Source organism: Paramormyrops kingsleyae, chromosome 13 (assembly GCF_048594095.1).
Source record: "Paramormyrops kingsleyae isolate MSU_618 chromosome 13, PKINGS_0.4, whole genome shotgun sequence".
Taxonomy (NCBI): Eukaryota; Metazoa; Chordata; class Actinopteri; order Osteoglossiformes; family Mormyridae; genus Paramormyrops; species Paramormyrops kingsleyae.
In genome coordinates, this window is record NC_132809.1 from 7618648 (window position 1) to 7642711 (window position 24064).

Below are 24064 nucleotides of genomic sequence, written 5' to 3' on the forward strand. Positions count from 1 at the left end.
TCGTCAAGGATACCGGAAGAGGCTACAGCAGGCTGTTTTGAATAACGTTACAATTTACTAAAATTTGCTGACAATAATGACGTATCCTAGTCCTCTACAGTTTGGAGAAGATGCATTATTTCTGCGATAGAGCACAATGAGAATGAGAGCTCCCGTTTGGCCGTGGAGAATACAAAGAAGACTCATTGTCATACAGCTCAAGAAAATAAGGTAAGGTGTTACGGAGCAAGCTAACTAAAAACGAGCTTCTGTAACCGGAATCGAGCGCAAGTAGCCGGCTGTTGAAGGTAGGTATCTGCCGATTAAAAACGACTAGTTAAATTGCACGAAATGCTTGAACAAGTTACGCTACTCGTGAACATTGTGGCTGAACGGTCTTAGCGAAAGAGCCGCTAAATGTGTATGTGGTTGGACGAAATGCCCACTTAATATGTAGTTCATTGGAGATTATGCCGTTTTTCTAACTTGCTATGTGTTACTTTGCTCATATTATTAGGTAATTAAATTCCAATTTAGATGGTTAGTATAGCTGAATGCAAGTATACGTTTATGTTAATTTTGGAAAGAACATTCTATGGAGGGACAGTGTGCATCAAAATTTTAAATTAGGGGAGCATATGTGTTTAATAATGAATTAGTTTATAATTTTTTGACACCTGAAAAATGTCGGTAGTAGTACTTTTGGTGCATTTACGCCCATCTTGGTAGAACAGACGTTAGATTTTAGGTTTCCTCTGAGCGCCCACGGTCCGGCGTCCACTCAGCAGCGGCTATCCGGCCCGCACTAGATTTGAAATTACGGTACGGTGGAGGCGCGAGGCGGCTTCTTAACCAATGGAGAGCCAGAGCGGCTCGGCGCGTAGCTTACTGTACTGATGCCGTCTCCGCTTTCGCCACGCGCTTATTTCTAAAGGGCTTGCTGTTAATAAAATAATCATTAGGTAAAAATGTAATTATTGTCGATCGGCACCCCCCCCCCAAAAAAAAATCAAATGGTTAAATAAATTTAAGACAGACGATAGGCTGTTGCTCGTTTGTTTTTCCTGGTGTCACCAAGTGTAATTATACGATTAAATAACTTTAATCTGTGTTTTGATACAAATAACATGTCAGTCAATTTTCAGATATATTAGCCACTTTAATAATTTCCTTTCATATATCGTCTTAATGATATGCCATGCTCTGCTCTTTCCTTTTTAGGATATTTAAAATGGCAGTTATGAAAATGTCCCAGGTATAGACTACTATTGTAGAGATCTTAAAATAGGGTTAAAAACAAGTACTAATGCATACATAACTGATAAATAGTTCACTTAATCTGTCGTTGTTTTCTGAAAATATTGATTGTCAAACCACATCATTATGATCCATGTTTGTTTTAGTCGAACATAATTAATTCAGTGTTGATTATCTTCGAGTGAAATTGTGTACAGCTTGACCTATGACGATGAGATTTAGTTGGTGCTTTTTGGCATATTTCTAATATATAGTTTTTTTTTGGTATAATAACACAGTTCCAGTAATGTTCAGTTATTTTAGGATTATGTAATAATCCATAGATTCTGAATAGTTAACTGAAAAATTGATTTAGAACAAAAGCCAACATACACAGTAGTCCTACATGACCATTTTGATAACCAATGTCTTAAAATATTTAGGCTACATGAGTGACATGTTATTACCTGAATTACAAACTCACTTAAATTCCACCTAGAATTTAGATATATAGAAGCAATGCTTGGTAATTTACAGTATCTATAAACTTGTATTCATGACAATTTCTGTTTTGCTGTGTGCACTATATTTGTACAAAATTTAGTTTCATATAAACTCCATATGGAATAAAAAACAAACAATTTATAGGCTTTGCTTATTGTTGCACTCAGAAAAAGATAACATTACGATACGCGTTTCTTGGGATCTATAGATATACTGCATCACGCGTGAAAAAGTTGATATCGTAAGAATTTGCAAAGAAAGAGACAAATCTGTTCGTTAAAATGTTGCAAATACAGATAACTTCATTTCAATTATTGTTTGAACCACTTGTCTTGTTCTAAAAATCGAGTTGCCTTATATCCAGCATAATCTGACTTGGCATAACCTAATCATCATTTAGTATTGCACCATAAAGGATGCCAACAGATTGCTTCCCTACATTATTTAGCTGTCCGTGGGTGTACTTAAAGGTTTTTGATTGATTATACTGTCAGGCCAATAAAAGACAACGCAGGTGTTTGTAATTATATTAATTAAGATACTGGGGAAATGTCTCTGTTACTGGGTGATATGCTAGCTGATGTATTAAGAGATAATTTATTTTGACAGAGACTGCTCCCAAAGCTTGCTCAGTAATAAATACAAACAATGCACTTTAAAGTTTAAACGAGATGACAGCTTGGATCAGGGGTTAATCATTTCGGAAATCTTATTGCATCGATACATATTTTAAAGATCTGTGTCATCATATACAAGACGTTTTATTGTGTACGGGCGTGTTGCGATAAATGTACATTAAACTATAGGCTACTACGGGAAACATAAGTCGACTGGTAAAGCTGATTATATATGGAAAATATAAGCAATTTACCATACAGAAAATTCTACGTATTGTTTGTAGAATTTAGTCCACATGTTGAATTATCGAGTAACAAAATTAAATGACAATCTATAGGCCTATTCCTTGTCAAATGTATAATACGCCAAACATCAGGTGCATCCTGAACCATTGTTATTAATGTAAACATCCTTTTTTTTTTAGTAGTGGTGTGATAGGTCGTTTAGGGATGACAGTGAGGGACCGTTAAAGATTGTGGCGGCACGGGACTGCAAAAATCAATTTAGATTTTGTTTATATATCTCCACGTATTTGTCTTTGCAAACATTTTAAGTCTATTATAGGTTGCATCTGTGTTCGCCAATATGGATTTTATAATAATATTTAACTTGCAACTTTAATTTTAACTATGATATGATGAAGATTGGCAGATGACACATGACATATTAAAGCTGAAGGATATGTTTTGTAATCCTTAAAAAAAATTCAGTTATGGTGTGGTAACTGGGTCTTTGTACAATTCAGTCAGTTTGTAAAATCATTGTTTTTTGAACTGGGTCTACAGAATCTAAACGTTACACCTTTCTGTATATTTAATTAGAATGGACGGCGAGGTTTCTTTAAAAATGACACCGGAATTAACATGGTTTTATTGCTGGAGTATAACTCGGTGGATTGTACAAATAAGCCATCAAGGGAAACGGTGTGTAACTTTACACACCGAAGGTTTTTATCGGCTATTTTAATCCGTTTGTTTTTATTTTAGATTCTAGATCTTTTTTATTCTAGTTTGCATTCAAAAATCACTGGTATGGTGTGAAGTTTACCGTAACATTTAAACAATACGGCGGTTTCTGTTTTGTGTGATGGTAATAGGCGTAACGAAACCTGCTGTTTTTAAAAAAGTTAAATATAGCACTCCTCTGTCCTGACAGCGACTGATGGTTAAAATGTGTAAAATTCGAAATAGGTTATACACACTTTCCCCTAAATGCATATAGACATGTCTCTCATTTGAATAAAACAAATGTCTGGTCATACGTTGATTTTTTTAATAAATAGTGCCAGCTCCAGGATATTTGTTCAGGGTTCAAATGTAAACATGCGATTGAAAGAGTATAAGCGTTACAGATTTTGGGCCATACTGGCTTTTTCTTTTTTGTATACGAGTGCATTGTGATTTGTCGCCCCCTTTGGCGGACAATAGAATCTTTCTTTTAGCAGGTGTTAACAGGAAATACTTACACTCTTGGCACTGAAAATATTGATAATTACATAGTTATGTCTACTGCCAGTTAAAAATGTGTCAGCCTTTCGATTTAGTTTCATAGATACGTTGGTATTTTTAATGTAATATAATCAGCTTTTTATCAAAGAATTTTTTTCGAGAACTGGTCTTATTCCTTACTGTGGTAAGTGCCACTGTGTAATAAATAGAAAATTACTATAAACCTGCAGGGTTCAGAGGAGAAATTTTATCTACTTTTTGTATCAGGACTGTAGTGTTTTCACCTATAAACATCAGTGTCACATCTTGATTTGTACTACATTGAACTGAAGTTTGTAATACCAGCAAAACTTTAATTCATAATGAGACTTGATAGAGTGTTTAGGGTTTTGAAGATTACACAAAAACTCTGTTCATACATAATGTGGATTGTAGTAGTAGAATACCAACTTGAATAAGATATATGCTGGGAAGTTATAATTAAAAAGGTTACCTTTTATTTTGCCATTAAAAGATGAGAAAGTATCAAAGAAAATATTAAGGCAAATTTACCTGTGTAAACTGTATGTTTATTATTTTTGTGGTGACCCTATCCATGATGCTCAATGCAGTATCCCTATCCTCTACATCTCTACTGCTGTGGTTTCCAACTCTGCAGTGGAGATGGTGAGCCCAAAGGTGATGACTACATTATGGATTGAAAGATTTAAAGGATTACTGTTCAGAATTTCATTGATGAGTTTGTGACAGAACATTTTTTGTGACAGAGCTGGAAACAGTGCCTGGCTTTATTTTAGTGATTTTAACAAAACAGCAAACGTTTAGTGGTAGAAATAATAATTTGCTGCTGCTTGACAAGACAAATCACTAGCTATGAACACTGCAAATAAACAGCGTACTTTATTATTTTTCTTTTACTTTGTTTTATTTTCTGATTTATTGATTTATCTGGTTTATTGGAAAATCATGGATAAATGGTACACCTTTTTCCCAGTTACAGACAATAGAGATGCAAATAGTGCTTTGAGCCAATGGTTTTATAACTGTGACAACTGACCATATATATCAGAATTTTAAAGCATTTTAATACATACATTCATTAAAATTAATTAGTTTAATTTTGCATTTATTTTCATATTGGAAGGGTTACAAGTTGGGGAAGTTTAAGAGCCCCAGTATCAAGGTGTGTATCTGTTCAGTCTTAGAATGTGTCTGACAGGGAGATTCATTATGGGAACACTGGCTATAGGAATACGTGCAGAATTTATCATCACCTGCATCCCAGCTCCAAAAATCCTCTGCAGCACACCCAGGGCGTAGGTGGAAGATCTGTTTCCTATCTGTCCATTGACTTTGTTGGAAGGCAACAAATGGCACAAATCTGAAGACAAACATATTTAGATAAAAGTTGAAAATAGTGTCTCAGCTGAGACTTCACTGTCAACAAACTGTTAATGACCTGTATATATTGAAAAGGTATTGTGGTTCATTTTCTTTTGATGTAATCTATGGATAAATATCAATATTTGTCTATACAATTTTTAATATTATTGCTTGCAGAAGATACTGGAATTATGTGCCAAAATAGGTTAATGTTAAGCTGCAGGGTAGTGAAAACTAGGGAGATCATATTTCTTTTATTTACAAATGTTGCAATATGTTTCCTGTTGTCAGTTGTTGAAATTGCAACCAGTGAAACTATGAGTATGAAGGTGGGAAAGATGTATGATAGCCAGGGGTCTCATGCTTGTATGAATCTCTGCTCTTTCATTGGCTGTAAAACAGGTGCCGCCTGGGCTCATCAGTTGTCAGGCTGAATCTCAGCCATTTCAATTTACTTGGTCCAGCCAAATGTTTTACAGTGGAATATGTTAAAAAAATTGAAAATTCAAATTAATTTTTATATTTGTAAATGTAAGTCCAGCTAAGGAATTACAGCCTATATTATATTGGAAGGGATGAGCTACTGCTTATTTTAAAAGGAAAGTACTTTATGTGCTGAAAGCATTCCTCCAGAATTCAGTGCATTGCTGCAGCGTTTTAATGTTCTGAGAAATACGAGTATCGTTAACTCATTTAGAGTGGACAGACTTCAGGAGAGCTTTAAACGATAGTACTTTTGATGCTCTTTGTTTTCCTGCAAGCACAGGAACATAAGTGGAAAGGGTATGTGAATGAATATAGATTAGATTACTGATCTAATGTTATCAGGCAGATGTTTTTCTATGCTTGTATATGTTATATTCCTTACGTATGAATGTAAAATAATATTTTCTGTGTTTTGTTAGACATGTTTGGAGTAGTATATGTAACATTTAAAAAATGCACCTCTCCATCATGTGAACTTCATCCCTTTCTACATGCTCTGGTGTAGTCAACCATGTGTCTCAGGTACCTTCACTAAGTCAGAGAGGCTGTATTAGTTTGAGGCTGGAACCCTTTAATCAAAGGAGTGTATGCCTAAAGAAGGGCTGTTATGTTCTGTGGGTTTCTGTTGCAGGGCTGGTATTTGCTGCTGTTGTTCTTACTTATAAGACTTCGATGGCCCATGCTTTGTGTGATGTTTCATAAACACTGAATGGTGAGAGCACTCTTCAGATTTTGATTATTCTGTCTGTCCACATTCCATACATGCTCCACTGCATTCTCCTTCTCCCTGCAGGTATTGGGTTTCTCAAAAGTCTTTGTTGCGTTTAAACAGTTACAGTCCCTTTGCTTCAGGTGCCATATATAATCTGCTAAACTAACAATGACACCATTGTTTTTTGTTTTGTTTTGTCTGTATCTTCATAATGGGGTATTCCTGAACCACTGCAGAATACAGTGCCTTTTTGGGTGTTAAAGAATAACAGTGCAGAAATTGGACTTGGTGAAGGGATTCTGACATTGAAGGGTAGGGATCACAGACCAGAATATGTAGATACATAGGGTTAATGATTGTGCTTGTCTGAGTGTAGTTACTGTTAACATTTTACATAATAGAACAGTGTGTGATGTTGAAATGGCAGATGGATGAGCAGTTGTGAATTGGTCCATAATATAAACCCATCACATTTTTAGCAGTCAATGTATAAAAGGCTATACAGTGCAAACATGGTCATAAATCTACATCATTGATAAGTATTTATATGGTATTTTATGTGATTGACTATTACTATTCATTCTATCACTCTAGGGAAAGTATGATGTAAATTCTATAGTTTTTGTACATGCATGCATAGTTCCATCACCTCACTTAATGGTTTTCACATGTTAGGTTTCTAGGCTAAGAGTTTGTGTAACCACTCAACTCAATGCCTTAAAACACGCAGTTAAAAGTGCTATATAAAATAACCGCATCATAGAAATGCTTTGCTCTTCCACCACAGAATTATTGAAAAGCAAATCACTAAGTGAAAAGGCACCTTTAGTCTAGAGAAGAATTTCTATGCAGATTATGTGAAGCTGCGGCCTATTTGTCTCTGCAGAGTGCAGTTTCTAATGGACAGCTCTCGCTAATCACTCCTGATGCAGCGTAGCATGTAATTACTCCGCCAAACGTTTGCTTTCTGCAGCCGAACAGTGGGTCTTTTGACTTGTGCTTCCGTGTCTTTCATCACTGCTCTAAGGTTCCTCGGGCAGAAAAGTTAAGCAGCTTCTCAATATTTTGGCAATAGCCTGCTTGAAAACCGTGGAGAGGTGCTCTGTGTAAAGGTTGCGTTTCCCCTTTGTGGCCTTCAACTTAAACAGCTTTGAAATCAGAGCCAGACCTTGATCAAAAATAGCCCTAATGACTCAGATCAGGAACAAATGAGCACATTGGGACCACAAAAATGAACCGCACCAAAAGTCTGGTTTAATGTTTGTGTATTTTGGAGACAAGTTGCAAATTAGAAAAAAGCTTTTGTTTGCCATCTTTATTTTGCACTAGCTTTTCTCCCTCCTTATTCTTTTTCCTCTTCCTTAGGCTGTTTGCCTTATTATTAGATATGCCTGTCTACTACACAGTTCTTAAATGTTAATACAAAACAATGCAAATTCTCTGATGGAGGATACAAGGAGAACAGGTATTAGACAGCAGGAACAGAGGCTATTAGTTAGATTTCATGGGCTTCTTGTGATCCCAGCCCTGACGGGAGCTTTGTCCCATTGGGCGCAGTGTGCTGGGCATCATGCCTACTAACCCCTATAAGCTGGATCCCAGAGACCTCAGTGTCACATCATCAGTCTTCACATTTTATTATTACTATCCAGAACAAATAACAAAGTCCATTCTACACTCTACGGCTACATTTTGTATTAATTTGGAATACACATACATTATTTATATATAATCAGCATTGTGTAACACACACATTCCTAGATGCCAAAAATTCACATCATAAAACGTTTAATTTCAGCAAAAATGCGTGATGTCAAGTTTTAGTTTGTCACTGCTGAAAATGGACCGTTTCTACATATGAATTATGAAAGCTTTGAAAGAATATTTTGGAAAGATAAAAGCTGCGTTTTCCTGTCTCGCTCTATTCTAGACAAATTAGCTAAGGTCTTAGTGGGCAAAACGACAAAAGGTTTCTCGTAGTCCATATGTTTAATTAATTGAAAAATGCTCAGATTGCTTTTACAGTGGTTTTGCGAAGCAAAAAATAAATTAAATCAGTTTTGCCAGCACTCAGCCATAATTAGCACCCATGGGAGTGAAACATTTAGCATTAGCAATGTTACAGCACCTCGGACACAGATTTCTATTTTAGTAATGAAAGAAATACGGCTTGAGCGCGAAGGGCTCGCAGGCGACAGCTGACGCGGAGAGCAGCGTGGGACGTTTCAATAAGACACCTCGTCGGAGATCCCACGCTGCCGCTCTGCTCATTTGGCGGAGACGTGCAGTTTTCATTGCCGGCACTAACGCGTTACTATTTACATTTCTAATTGGGAGGTACGCCAACACTGCTGGAGGAATATCTCGTCCGGCTCAACCCGCCGACCGTAAGCTCAACTTAACACGCCAGCTAATGTCAGCTCAGAAATGTCATCGCCTATAAAAGTAAAAAAAAATGTTAACGAGATGCACTTGTTTATTCAGAGCTTAATTACATGTGAAGGGAAATTGCCTCAGCGATACGATGGGGCTTCGGGGCCTTAATGAACTGAGCTGATGGATGGCGTAACACCCTAAGGGATTCCTGCTCAAGTTAACTTCGGTGTAGCGCTTGGGTCGGACCCAGCCTGACAGTTAAACTGTGTTTAATGCATAGTTAGCGAGTTGTCTAGCCACTTCCTTTTCATTTGCAGTGTGATTGTGTACGGACGGCTGCAGCTGAATGTGGCAATACTATACCCGTAAAGCTATCAGTCTCCCAGTCAATGAGAGCTGATGAAGGCTATTTAGACTTCAAGTGTTGGAACTGTCTATACGGAGGCTTTTAAAGACCTGCAACTGGAAAAAGGAGCTCAAATGTATCGAAGTACAGTTTATGGTCTAGGCAAGTTATGGCTACGCCAAATGCTCATACAAAGAAATACAGTGAACTTTATTACATTTTTTTAAACCAAAATGTAAGAAAGAAAAAGTGTGATTGTACTGTGCTAATATTGCCCCCCTAAAATTAGCTAATGCATTCAGTACACAGACTTTAGTGTTTTGTGGATCCGCCTTTGGCAGATATGAGAAATGCATGTGTTCATGACCGAGACTTTGTGCATTTCTGCATTTCTCGTGGCCAAGTATGATCACAACTGTACACCTCAAAAAAAAAAAAAAATCCTGGAATAATATCCTAGAGTTTAGGTCACCATTAAAGGGGAGCATGATCATTCTCAAAGTGACTCAAATGTCCTGTTGTTTTCTCTGAATCAAGCTTGTTTTCAGCATATATAGAGGGCAGTACAGAATTGTGAAGAAAATGCTTCTTCCAGAAATGAATGGGGATATTTGAGCCTGAGGCCGATTCAAGCTCAAATATTTGTTTATTTTCCTGTCTAAATGCTGGGCCGGTGTGTAGATGAAACAGGTGAGGGCCCTGCCACATCCCGGAGGTGGACACACATGGGGTGATGAGATGGGTGCCAGGCAGTGACATCCATATTGTTAATGAGCTCAGCTTCTGTCTCCCGCACTAAGATAGGTGACATCACTGATTATTTTTGGTAAAAAAAAAAAATCGATTTTATAAACCCATTCTACAATATTTATCAATAAAATTGATTTTATTGAGATCAGAATATCTTTAGGAATATTAAAATAGTGCCAGGTAATTACTTATAGGGATTATTTATGTAGCAGTTTGTATTTTGTAGTTTAAACAGAGGGTGTTTAAAAAGAGTCAATTATGAAAAATGAACGTTGCCTCGTGATCATCCTCGACTGGTTAAGTTGTATAGTTTGATCACAGTGCTGTGAAGCAAGGAAAGGATTCTGCAATGTAATGTACGACCCAGGCCATTACAGTGTGAGGCCTAGATCCCGCAGCCGAGGGCTGGTTTGCACTGAGAATCCAGCAGGCAGTTAGCACAGGTCTCTCCCTGTCACTGATGGTCACGATGTCCACTGGAGGGCAAACACCGGCGGCAGGGCTGAGCTGCCTCTTTTGAAGTTCTCTCCAAGGCAGTAGATTGATATCAGTTTAAGCCCCAAGCCCCTGCCAAAGTGGTCTCCCTAGGCTAACACGATGGCCTCCATGTTAACCCACTGGCCTTTCAGCAAGGCTAAAGGCCCTGACTTTTTTCCTTCAATAATGTTTTCCTGCATCCAGATGCAAAGTTTACTGTTGTGTCAAGTACCTTTGCCTACTGTCTTTCCTATTTTCCTGTCTGAAATTGTAGTTGTTTAAGGCTAAGTGAAATGTTTGTTGTCTCAGTGATTTTGCACTTGAGTAGTGAGTGGCTGCAGTGTGTACACCATCCCTCCAGCCTGCTACCCCTGTACCCCACGTCTGCAGGACTTGTAGTGTAATGGAAGTGACTAGTGTGGCAGAGAGCATTTTAGAACATCACTGTGACTCGTGACGGGTACATACAAAGTTGTGCTTTTGCTTACCAATGTGTATGAAGAGTGATTTGTTTGTTTATACTCTTAGTGCATTTTCTTGCACATGTGAGAAATGGTAAGGGGTAAACTGCACACTTATCAAAATCCAACCTGACACAAAGGTGTAGTTTTGATGCAGTTTAAAATGATGTGTTTCACCTTGTCAAATATATGTTTGATTTAAATTGGTTGTGTAATCTATTTTATTATATAGGGCCACAGTACTGCAGAAGCAACTGAGTACAATTTCTTTTGTTGTATAACGTGCATTTTTTGTTGACTGGTACTTCTAGTGAAAGATGTAGTATTTAGTGAGGGTGTGCATTTTTAAATTCGCTCTGTGCTGTGATTCCAGTGGGCCTGTTAGCTGAGCAGTGCTGGGTGAGAAATGTCCATCTGTTTTTCTTTGTGTCTGAAGCTTGTACTAATGCTGGCTAGTCTTTTTTCCCCTTCTCTGCCCTTTCTTACACTTTCCTGGCTTTGGTTTTTAATCTCCTTGGGCCACATTAATGTAATAATAATTTTTTTTTTAGCTAAACAGTTTTTAGAGTTTTTTTTCCACTGAGATTATTTCACTCAGGTGACTTGTTTATTCCAGCCTTTTCTCCCCCTCAGGCCTAGGGTCAGATGAATTTTGCTAGGCAGGATATAGGAGCATTGAGTTGAAAATCATTCCGATAGGGAGATCCAGTGTTCAGTGAAGCCTTTCGCATATATAAATGGAGAACTTAGAATATCTAAACCATTACTTAACCTCCAAATCAGTTCTGCTTGTCTGGCTGATGGACAATTTTAATATGACCTGAGAGTCTGCGGCCCATTCTCTGAAATGCTCGTGTGTGAGTTGGCTTATTTTCATATCTCTGAGCATTTATTTAACATTTTAAAAAAATAGTGACCATAACCTCTCCTATATCTCAAACTGTTACAGGATTCAGATTTTTATTTTAGCTACATTTGTCTTTCGCTAAATTCCAAAAATTAATATAGGTTTTATTATATAAGATATAAAGTATGTTCTGTCCTTTGGGGGGTTGTGCTAGAGATGTTGTTTGTGGAATAATTAAAGTGTGTGTGGGGGGGAATCAAAGAGCTATATGGAACCTGTATCATTGTCTCATTACCAGCTGCAATATCTCCACATAGTTTAAATAAGAAATTTGCTCCTCTGATTAAAGTCTGGCACAAAAAATGTAAGTATTGTCTGTCTTCTGTATATAAATGTCCTCAAGGTTTATTAATGTGCAAATAGGTCAAGATACCTTTACTCCCTCACCCATGGCACAGAGCTGTTTAAGGGAAGAGATTTACAAATCAGCCTGTGTGGATTTAAGCCCCAGAGCTCCACTGCGGAGCCTATATGAGAATTTAATTCTCAGACAGTGCGTTTATGATAGTCCATTACCCTCTGTAGAGTGTTCGTGTTTACTGATCTGTACAGTTCTCAAATAGGTTTCTCAAGTACCTTTACCTGCTTGACGGAAGTGTATTCAAATGAAATTGGGTTTATAGATTGGTATTATAAAGATACCGGTATCATGCATAAAGTTATTTGGCTCTCAGAAGCATACAAATGGGGAAATCTTTGGATGAAGATACCTAGGAAGTAATATGAATGCAAATAGGATTAAGCAGCTGCGTTAGTGTGTGATATGAAGTTTCTGTTGCTTGGTGTTTAGCTGGGCTCAGATGTCTCTCAGACAGCATGCCGTTCCCCACACTGAAAGTGCAAGATGCTAGCTAATCCAAAGCCAAACTGTTTCGTAGTGCACCTCCAGCTCCCCGTGCGTCTTCATCTTGATTAACTCTTTGAGTTTTATTGCGTTGCTAATTTTGACAGTTTGTGCCAAAGTGCCGTAGAATGCTCCCTGCTCGTACAGTCTCTGTACTAATTATCAGCAAACTGTCAGGCCAGGGAAATTTAGCGTGCTGTAGTGCACATTTGGTTCAGCAAACCTAGTGGGTAACTCCACATGGAATTTCTCTCCTATTTAGAATTCTCCCATTTCACAGGTTTTATTAAGCATCAGGTTACAAATGAGATAATTATTCTTTAAGTTGAAATAATTTCTTTCGTAAAATCTACCGTTGTTTAATGGCAGTCCAATTTTTTGCTTTATATAATGCTTTATATATTTTTGAAGTTCCATGCTGCATTAAATTTTGTTAGAGGAACCATAATATGTTAATGCGTTTTATACCAGTTGTATTTTAAGAAATTCTTTTCACATGATTGTGGGTTTTTTGTGTGTATATTTGAATATATAGGCCATGTCCTGCTGATTCTTAACTGTTCCAACTGTTCCAAGTCTGTTTTTATGTCTGCCAGTAAATAAAAAAAAAAAAAAAAAAAAACCTTGCTGAGCTGTAAATTTTGGAGCTTTCGTTAAAGTCACCCTGAAGTCATTATTTCAGATCTCAATAGCCTTTTCTTTTGCCTCTGAGGCTGAGGGCTCATGGAGCTGGGTAGTAAAGAAAGCTGACACTCATTGGGACCAGGGGCTATACAGGTCCAGCGGCACAAAGGGGTCAAATGCCGGCCTGTATGATGATATACTCTGGGCTGTGGCACTCTGCTGACAGCGCTCTAACTAGACTGCTTTACTATCTGTTTCATTTACTTTTTGAAGTATTTCATTATCTGGCTTGTAAAACAAGTAAAAAAATCTACATTTTTTTTTAATGGTACGTTTAATCTTGTTTCCATTCTTATTCAGCACACTGCAACAAAATTTTATTGATTAATCGACTTTTTTGTAGTGAAACAATTATAAGTGTATATAATGTGCACCTTCTACAAGTGTAGAATGGTAAGTTTTCTACAACTTGCCTTTTTTCCTGCTCATTTTAAATTCCAGTGCTTGCTTTGGAAGTTTCCAGAGGGCAGGACAGTGCTGTTTTGTCCATGACAATGGGGAGACTGTGGACTTAAGGAGGCCCAGACATGAATAGAACTCTCCACCATTGCTTGCTCTTCAATTTGGAATTGATTGCTTAGCAAACATTGCCTTTTATTCAAGTCCTCCTTTGTAAACATTTTTCTAAAGATGAAGAAAGTATACTCATTTAAGGCAGAGTGAGTTAATTAACACGGTGAAGAAGATAATCAAAGCAAAGCTTGCTTAAGTGCATTAGCTTCACGTTTGAGACAGACCACTGTTGGTGAACATACCATCCCCTATAAGAAAGGCATGATGTATGTGTGAGTTATGAAACACGATGACGGGCTTGGCAAAGACCTTTTATTGTTTGTTTTGTTTTTTCCTAATCCCCCCCATCCCCTCCAGGTGGATAAAAATTACTTTACTTGTGTTAAGTGTATAGAATTGAGGATTATTTCTGATGGGCTGTTGGAGCTGGAACACTCATCTTGTCAAGAACAAGGAGTCTGTCTTCATGAGGTGTGTCTTTGATCTGAGTAATTAAAGTCACTCAGGCCTGGACAGTTGATATTAGCCCCTGCCAAAGGCATGGGGCAGACAGCAGGCCAAATACCCTTCCCAACTCATACACTGGAATCCAGCCGAGAACCTGCGGCCCGAACCTGCGGGGCCCTGTGAACTGACCCAACCTACCTGACGGGTGGAGTGGGTGTGGTGGTTCCGCTGCATCTGCTGTAGGATACAGTCCCCAGAACTCCCCTATTCCAAAAACCTTAATGCTGAATTTGCGGCTTGTGGGCTTGTAACCTAGAAGTTTATGACAAAACGGTACCCCCAACCAGCTCTTGGAAGCTGATACAATTTGCCTTTGTTGTAACGAATAGTCCCAGGGCCACACAAAAAGCAAAAGCATCCTTGGAAACAAAGAGCTGGTTTGCCGAGAGTGTGATGGTAGCAGTGATGTCTCTGGGTGCTCGATGTTTGGCGAGCGCCATGTCGCTAACGCCACATTACTTTAACGTTTCACATACTTCTGTCCCCATCTCCTGTCATGGAAGCATGCCTGCAACCATTTATTAATGCTCACTTTTATAAATCACTTTTAATTAAGCGAGATGGTAAGACAAACCCGAGCACAGTTGACCTTACTTTGTGCTTTTGTGGTTTTTAAAGCTGTTTGTACAAGATGTTCATTTGAGTTATGATTTCGGAGTACGAATAACCTCTGACTACCCTGGCCCCATAGTATGTGTAACTGTTGGTGTGGTTTTTAAAGTTGTCAGCTGATTGTGGTGAAAGCTGTAATGACGCCAATTAAGCCTTTTAGCTGAGAAGGCTAAACTGAATGGCGCATGAAGAGGTGCTCCTTCCTGATCTCATATGCCTGCCTGTGACGTGTGGAAAATGTGTATAAATATTAGAGGCTGTTTCTTAGACCTGGAGCAGAGCTGCAGAGTGCCTTTGTAATTCACCAGTGTGTCATTCAACCCCTCATCCCTAGTTTAATCTGCAAATGCACCACTGGCCATCAGTGTGTGTTTAGCCTTTTCTATCACCCCCAGGAGTGTAATTTAGTAATACATGACAGAGTGGCTATGTTTACAGTCCCTAGTTTTAAAACATTTATTTCCTCTCTGCTTTTTCCAGTCAGACCCATGATTAGTGACTTCTAAAGAGCTAAAAAGGCACTGGGGAAGTTCCCCTCTGCTCAGGGTGTCAGGCTGTGTTATCTTTGGGAGCATTTCTGTGTCCCGCTGGTGTGCTGGACAAGTTATTATGTCATGGAGTCTATCAGTATTCCTGCGGGATGCACCATCTTGCGTCATCACACTCAGTCCATCAATAAATCACATCTGCTCCCATTTGCCGTGCATTTGTAAGTAATGGAGTATCACTTTCCACTTGAAGTGGGAGTTGTATGTTTCCAGCCTTGGTGGGAACTCAAGCCTAAAATAAACCTTAAAAACAGTAGAAATAAATGGCCTGTTGCTTTCATTGTGTCAGAAGTTAATTCTTTCCCATCAAATGCTTGATGTGAATAGACATCACATGTTGGTAATGACAGCCAAATGCATATGTTGGTAAATACAGTACAGCCTAGACTTAAAGTTTAGTCTGTTGTCTAGACCTCTAGACAGGCTTAGCTTAGTTGGTCAGGATGATTGGCTTGGGGGGATTACAGCCTGTTAACAGGCTTATTACTCAAGATCACTGTTTGTGGTCCTACATCAATGTGGTTCTCTGAATTCCGGTTTCTGCTGAGGAATTTGACACTGATGTTCAACAGCACTTCAGGGGTCTGGCTTGATATCTAAATACATAAACTCAATTCTTTTCCTTATGATTGTGGCATGTTGACTGGGTAGCTAAGCTGGTTAGAGCGTTGTGCTAATAATGCCAAGTTCGCAGGTTCGAATCTTATATGGGCCACGTGTCACTTTTTAGGGGGGTGGCTCAGTGGGCTAAGCCTCGGTGCCTGTGATTGGAAAGCCCTTTAACCCCCAGCTCCAGGGGTGCTGTAGATGACCGCAATTCCCTTTGATCCCCAAGCTTGCTCTTGTCTGTACAGGTCTCACAGGGAATAGGATGGGGTTGGCAAAAAGAGAAATTCCCTGCAGGGATCAATAAAGTATCATTCTATTCTATTCAGTGTAATAAAGTGTTTCAGTATCTGTAAATAGATTTTTTTAAACCATTAATTAGTTGATTCTGAAAATTTCTAGTACATAGAAGTGGTTCCTGCATGAAGCATGAAGAGAAGCCCACAGTCAGAAAAATGGATGGTGATGGATGGATCTGATAGTTTATGTGAAGGGTAAAACGTCATAGCACTTAAAACATTCCCACTTTTGCAGCATGCAGGTATGTGTCAAGATTCGCAGTGACTGTCACCGCCTGCTTTGTCATTTTTCTGTAATAATGCATATTGGAACGTTTGCGTTTTTATTTTGACATTTTTGTGGTTTTATATGATACTAGCCACATCAAACAACCACATGTTTCGAGCATCGGAAGAATAGTCCAACACGTGACATCGGTGTCTCTTAGTTTAGATTCTCCAGATTGACTGTGACACTGTAATGACTGCCTGCTACTTTTGTATTGAATGGTAAATACACAAATGTGGGGGTGGCATAAATAAGGAAGTTGTCGCTCAGTGTGTTTGTGCTTAGGACGTTAAAGATTGTGGAAGTTGAAAGCTTTGCGGTTGCTTTTGTGCTCAGCCTGCTGGGGGAGGATTTTACCTAAGATGAGGAGCATGGTTGTGACAGCCTGCGGTACTGATTTGAAAAGCAGATTCAGTGGCTTCTGAGTATACCGTGTATCTAGGGAGGGGAAAAAAAATCACATTCTGTGTCTTTTCAAGAATCTTGTTAAACACAAAAGGTGCCGTAGCTTCTGAAAAACAAGAAAATATAATACGCTGGGTATTACATTTCCGACTCTGATTTGGTGGGTCGCTTCTAAAATGGTAGTTAGGGGGTTTTAATGCTGACCTTGAAATTTGCCTGCATTTTTTTGTCGTTTCCCCTTTAAGTGCTGCCTGAGCGGCTCGACTGTGTCAGTATCTCCGGAAAGGCGGTTGTGACGTGCGCCTGGGAGGGTTCCGCTGATGCCGTGTATCTGGAAATATCTATGAAATGTGACTAGTGCCCATTAAGAAAACAATACCTCGGGTTCTCCTTACTCCCTTTGTTAAATACTGAGTTTCCGTACACAGCACACTTCCTTTTGAAATAATAGATCAAAGACGGTAAAGTGGATCATTTTATATGCCACTCCCCATTACTGAACAGCATGGAGACAGTTAATGAGAACCATGGCAAAAGGGCCACTTCCCTGACTATCTTTCAGCATAGACATTGGCACAGAAAAGCTGGTCTTTGGTGTATTAAGTTGTACTCCTCCTTTGCTCATCCCTAATCACATTTCTCTTCATCGCTATGTGCTCTACATGAATAACCCCAACAGCTTGAGGTGGCCGGGCCTGGGGAGTGAGTGGGGAGACACGCATGTAGGTCCGTGTGCGTGTCTGCGTCGGTGTGCACCAACTCTCCTACTGTATGCGCGGCAGTAAAAGTCTAGCGGTCTTGCTGATAAAAAGGTAGCTGTGACATTTGCGATTTTTCATGCACCAGCCCACTCCATTTTCTTCCCTGGTGCCTTTTACATGGTAGAATAAGCCTTTAGGATTGACAATAATTACAGCCTGCATAAAATGAAGAGGGTAATATGAACACAGCTTTGCCATAATTGCCTTTTCATTATTTGCTAACAGTGAGCTATTCAGTCATAAGAAAAAGATTGCATAGTAATTGGCTGACAATAGGAAGCTAAGGCTCTATTCGGTGGCTGTGGTAATTTTTTAATTTATTTTCCCTTGTAGGTTTTTTTAGAGTCTTATTAAAAATCTAAAGCATTAAACTGTAATTTAAAACTACAATTTCCAGCATGAATGAAAATCTCAGTATTAACACAAGCTTTCATTTAGAGTGGAACATCCTATTAGCTGTATTAGCACGAGTTGGTAAGTTTCCATATGTGCCGCTTCCAGACCAAATAGGATTTATACAGCTTTGTTTCTTCCTCTCATTCACACAAATATCAGAGCCAAATTGTGCCATTCATAGGTGGTCTGACTGTCCATAGTGGTACAGATCTGGGCCAGAGAATTTCCAGAGCTGCCTCATTTCATGCCGAGAGAGCCAATTGTAGGCAGCAAGGTAATGGAGGTGAACAGGCGTTAAAGCGTGGGCCAAATCGTTGTTTAGCTCTGTAGGCATCTTTGCAGAAAAACCTGAGTCGGTGTTCTTGTAAATACGTTGGCCAGAGGACCCAAAGAGGGCGCAATCCCCTCCCAGCCATCTCTGTTTAGGTTTTGTATTTTGACTCAGTTTCGGTTAGTTGGTGCTGTGGTCATGTTGTGTATTGGAATATAAGCTAAGGGTGTTTATTTTTTTTGCCATGATGAGGACCCTGGCCTAGCCTCTGAGGGCTCACGGTGCCTGCTGGAAGGGAGGACCTGGGAGCACACCCTCCATTCATGAGCACAGTCTACTCCATAGTCAAACTGGTGCTGGTTACATTTTCCTCGCTGTCGTGTAATACCAGTAATAAGCCTGCAGCCCTGTAAACATCCCCAGCAGCCCAGCTTCATTTCTGCTTGATTACTTTTACACTGATTATTAGATCCACATTACAGTCAGCTAGAGGCCCTGTGTTTGAGCTCTGATTTGGTGTCATAATTATCTAACACAATGGGGCTGCAATTCTTATTAGTAATTAACTGAACCAAACTGATTGGTATGACTCCAGCTATTCGTCCCTTTTAATGTTTAAACATTTATTTTGTGCTTGAAGGATTTGTTTGTGCATATCTTCTGTGTGATGAGTGCTTTTCAGTAATTAGTTCCTAGGGGACGATGGTTTCTAACAGTTAAAGCATAATTACAGCTCTATGAAATGTTTAACTGTCCTTGCTGTCTTGTCGAGGTCTAATTGCATGCAACAAGTAAGGCAGCCTTTTCATTTTGTTCCATCACAGCGACGGACATAACCTTCATTGAAATGGATGGAAATTTTGTAGAGTTGTAAATACTCTCTCATATGGTAATTCAGTAGGACACTAAAGCAAATTGAAAGGCTGGTAGCCTTTTTCATGTTCAGAAAATATGGGGTGGGGTGTCTGTCTGTGATTGTTGTTTAGCAGAGTCCTCCATGCATTTATTTAAAAATGAAACTGTAGTGTTTGCTAAAAGTAAAACCAGTGTGTTCACCAGGATATGGCCATTTTTTTTGTCAGCGGTGAAATTCTATGATTTTTTTTTCTTTTTTTTCCATGAATATGACCATTTGTTTTGCTTTGCTTCTTAAATACTTTATTTGGATTATTTTTGCTTGCTCTTTTTCTTTCTTTTTTTAAATTGTCAGAGCTTTGTACCTGACCTCATGACCAATGCAATATTTTTGACAGGCTGAAATTTAACATATGCTTTATAAAAAGTAAAAAAAAATGGCTTTATTTTTAAACTCTGCATTATTGTAGGATAGTGACTAATTGCCCTCCCACTGAAGATGGATCATAGTTCTGCGGTTTACTGGTGTCTGTTGCAGGGAAAGGCGGGCAGTGGAGGACAGCCAAGAGATGGCGAGGGGATCAGCGAGACTGAGAGGACGGCATCTGTGGGCACGTTCAGCATCGCGGCAGACCCTGAGCAGTGATGCTGTCTCTCTGGCCAGTGAAGTCACCATTTCAGACATGGTGGCTGTGGGCACGTTCAGCATCGCAGCAGACCCTGAGCAGTGATGCTGTCTCTCTGGCCAGTGAAGTCACCATTTCAGACAAGGTGGCTTTTCCCTTACTCTGTATCCATATTTCCCATAAGCAAAATAACTGCCTATATCTTTTTACTTAAATTTAAAAGTGTGATTGCCATGTTATTCCATATTCAGCTGTTTTTGCTACTGTATATATACTGTTTATGCAGTTGTATATTTTATATCAAAAATGTAAAAAATGCAGAAATGCAGCACTTTGTGCATGTTTTTTAACCTTGTATAAAGATGAAATAAAATTTTAAATAGATATATTGATGAAATTCACTAAAGCTTTGTAGATATAGCATTATTCCATCCACCCATTTTCCAATCGTTTATCCAGTGCAGGTTCATGGCAGGGGGGACTGGAACCTATCCCAGGAAGTGCAGGGCACAGATAAATCCTGGAAGGGATGCCAGCCCATCGAAGGGCAACACACACACATACACGTTATGGACAATTTAGAGACCATTTGGCCTAACTGCATGTCTTTGGACTGCAAGAGGACACTCATCCATCACAGGGACGACATGCAAACTTAACATACAAAGAGTGGATGTGGGATTCAAACCCCTGCCTTGCAGCTATTTTAATATTAATATTAGTTTAATATTAATAGCTAGTTGCTTTTGAAATATGGCTTTCTCAATTGACTTGTTTCTGAAGACAGGAATTTAGTTTACTATTATAAGTCGCTCATTATAAACACACAAACCAGTCTTGCTTACTGTCGTCCATTGAGCTCTTCATCTGGGTCCCAAAGTCTGCGTCAGTCTCCTCTTCTTATGTCTCCTAAGGCAGTATGCAGGAAGTCACTTTACATTAGCAGCCGCAGTACGGTTTGCATGAAGAGCCCGCCTGCTTGGCAGCAGTGCTTCCGAACAGATGAAAGGATACGTTCTTGTTGTGAAGCATGCAGGTTCTGGACAAACTTACCGTATGCCCTGTCCTGCTGGGCAGAGTGGGGGTAGCTCTGGCACTCCTGGGAGAGACGTTTGACATCGACGATGGGGCGACTGCCGTAAAGCAGATGAGCCCCCCTGCTTCTGCCTGCTGCTGCTTGGTTTCCACCACCTTTTTATTTTAATCTTCTAGCACCTGTCCTACTTATTTGGGAGCTTAACGCTTTGCTCTTGGTGCAGCCAAACTCCATACCATTTAAACTAGGAAATCACCTTTTTTCTTGCAAGCCAATGGAATGGTTCATCTTTTTATATAAACTGTATTATTGAAAAGCTGACCTTGCAGTAAAAACGTTTTGAGTCTAATCCTAATTGTGGTTTTGATTCTACTTAAATGGCTGTATCCATGCAAAAAAGACTATGATGAGCTATTGATTTGTATTTTGAAGAGGCCTTACTAGCTTAATAATCAAAAATAAATGCTACAGCTAACACTATAAATAATAATAGAGAAGTAGCCCATCAGTATGGCTTAGATGGGAAGTGTGCTGTGTTTAACACAAGTGACAGCTTTGCTCAGCGCTGCCTTAAAAATGTTTTCGTTTAGCAGAAGCTCTCCAGACAAAGACCGTCATCCTGAGCCTAGGTGAGCAGGCGCACCAAGGAGAGCTCATTTGGCTTTGGCTGACTGATGCTTACCCATGCCTCACAGCAATTAAACAGGTCGGCCAAAGACCCGCCCCTGAAATTAAGCTTTGACAGATTAACAAGGATGCCATCTGCTTATAATAATGCATCAGCCTTTCTTGAAGACCTTCCTCCAACTGCACCCGCCTGCTCCTGTCATCGGTCATGGCCCCAGAGGTGACAGCCCTTGTACCTTCCCCTTTCAATCCTCTGTGTCCTGCTGACTCCCGGGGACCTGATGGGGTCGGGGTAAATCTGTGAGCTTCCGGCAAGCTATCCACGTACGTTTCTCACAGACAGGAAGACAAAATCATGATGCGTGAGATTTGTGACACTTCTCAAAACCACTTCAGGAAAAAATATATATGCAAGAGTATCACCTTGGGTTTTTTTAGCAGTGAATGAAAAGAATGTTTGAAACACCAGTCATTTTACTGAACTCTGTGGTTGTGTGTGTCGGGGGGGGGGGGGAGGGGGAGTGAGGGGGAGTATAGCAAGGTGGAACCATGTGAAGGATAGGGTCGGGAGACAACCAGGTTGTTAGTGTGTTTTCAGGATTTATTATTTCATAACTGGAGATTCTTGTTTCACCAAAAGGGTATTGGTTTTTTTTTAACGGTGAAAATGGCACTTTACCAGAGGGGTCAGCTGGAAAAAATGGCATTTCAAATGAGTGTCAAGACTGTGTCATTGTCTCCTGGATCAGATGTGCCACTTGTCAAATAATTTCACTGACCTGTGCACTCTGCTGGCTGAACACCGTGGGACATGTAGGCGAACATGCTATTATTTTTACGCAGTTTCCCTTTAAAATGGCTTTTCTGTGACAATCATCTGATAGAGCAGCTGAATGAAGTACGATTACATAAGAAAGGTGCTTTCTCTGTGATGACAGCTTTGCGGTAATGTCTCACCCTGGCATTCCTTCTCTTGTTTTCTGGCCAATATAATCTTTCTTTCTTTCTTTGTGAACCATTCCTGAGAGCTTTTATTAATATGTAAATGTACACATGCTTTTTAATTGGTGTAAGATTGACTTTAAAGAATTATTTCTTTTGGGAGATTAACATTTTTAATATAATGGCCAATTTGTAGATATTATATTATTTCATAATGCCCGCTTAATGGGTTTTGTGCTTTAATTTTGAAACCAGGTTGTAACGCCCGAGTCAGAATGAAATTGGGTTTTTGGCAAAGGTAAAGTTAAGTGAGGTGTTTAATAGATTTTTTAATCACACTTAAGGATTAGAAAATTAGTAATTATAAGGATATTAGAAGTGATGTTTGGAGATGGATTATTTAACTGTTTTTGTATCATAAACAGAGACTTAGTTGGGGGTTCTGTTCCAAGAAAACAAATGCTTAATTTTCTACAGTCACCCAGTAAACGGTAAAAGCAACAGAATATTCATTCATACTGTAGAGAAAAATAAGTAATAAGCAACCAAGTATAGTTAAACACTTAGTTATAGTTGTTGGGAAAAGACTAGTGTCCACTCCAAATGTGTACAGCCACAGAACCACTTAGTTTCCTTTCTTCTTACAGCAGGAAACATGGCTGTGGCGCTTCATCAGCGTCAGGGTTCCACCACGAGGAGGTGAAACACCCCTTAATTGGTTTAGACGCACAGGAATGCCACAAGCTCAGTATACAGAGCATAGCGCCACTTTGTGGCCTGGAGTAGCAATACCAGATCATACCATTTTGGTTAAATATGTAAAGTACATGCAGATGATATTCAACATCAAGCTTTGACACTTACGGCTCTTGTAAAAAAGAAAAACACTGAAATATGTCCTCTCGTTTTATTTTGCGATTACAGCAAAGGTCTTCGATACAACACAGCTGAATGTCTGAGGTGGATCAGGCCAGCATCAATTCTTCGCATTCTATCTCCCAATCCCATCCCCCGCCAAGTGTCCCCCTTGACTTTCTCCTGCTCTCTGCTGCTTTCTCATATCATCACCATCTTCATTCACTCTTGGAACATTTAATTTTTAGATGGAATTATTCAAACTTGACTCCAGGGCTAATATTTGATTTTAGAAGAGTAATTAAAGTTAAGCATGGCTCTGATTGCTGTCTCCGTTCAATTGGGTATCTCCTCTAGGATCTGATGTGATATTAAATTATTTAGTGCTGGAGGTGCTCTCTGTGGAAATCCCTTAAATTAAAATGGGCTATATTTTATATGGTTGCATAGATTGTGAAACATATACTTTCAAATGTTAACAGCAGTTTTAATCATCAGATATTTTTTTCTATTAATACCGCTAACAGCTTTAATAAAAAAACAAACTAAACATTTATGATAAGACAACTTTAAAAGATTATCAAAGGCTTGTATTTTCCTTCATGGAACATTGGCTTAATGTCAGAAATAATCGGTGGCTTCATCAAGTTGGGGGGGAGGGGGGAGGTTTGCTGGTAAATTTAATGTCCAGAATAACAAAGGGAAGGCATCTCGTTTTATATGGAT

The 24064-nt window shown here is 39.2% G+C and overlaps 1 long non-coding RNA gene across 1 annotated transcript; it reads left to right on the plus strand.

Moving 5' to 3' along the window:
- Positions 1–2: 2 nt before the first annotated feature.
- On the plus strand, positions 3–20284 carry LOC111858172 (uncharacterized). Its single transcript, XR_002841521.2, has 2 exons — positions 3–210; positions 19791–20284. It is a non-coding gene; the product is annotated as an uncharacterized lncRNA (long non-coding RNA).
- The last annotated feature ends 3780 nt before the right edge of the window (positions 20285–24064 follow it).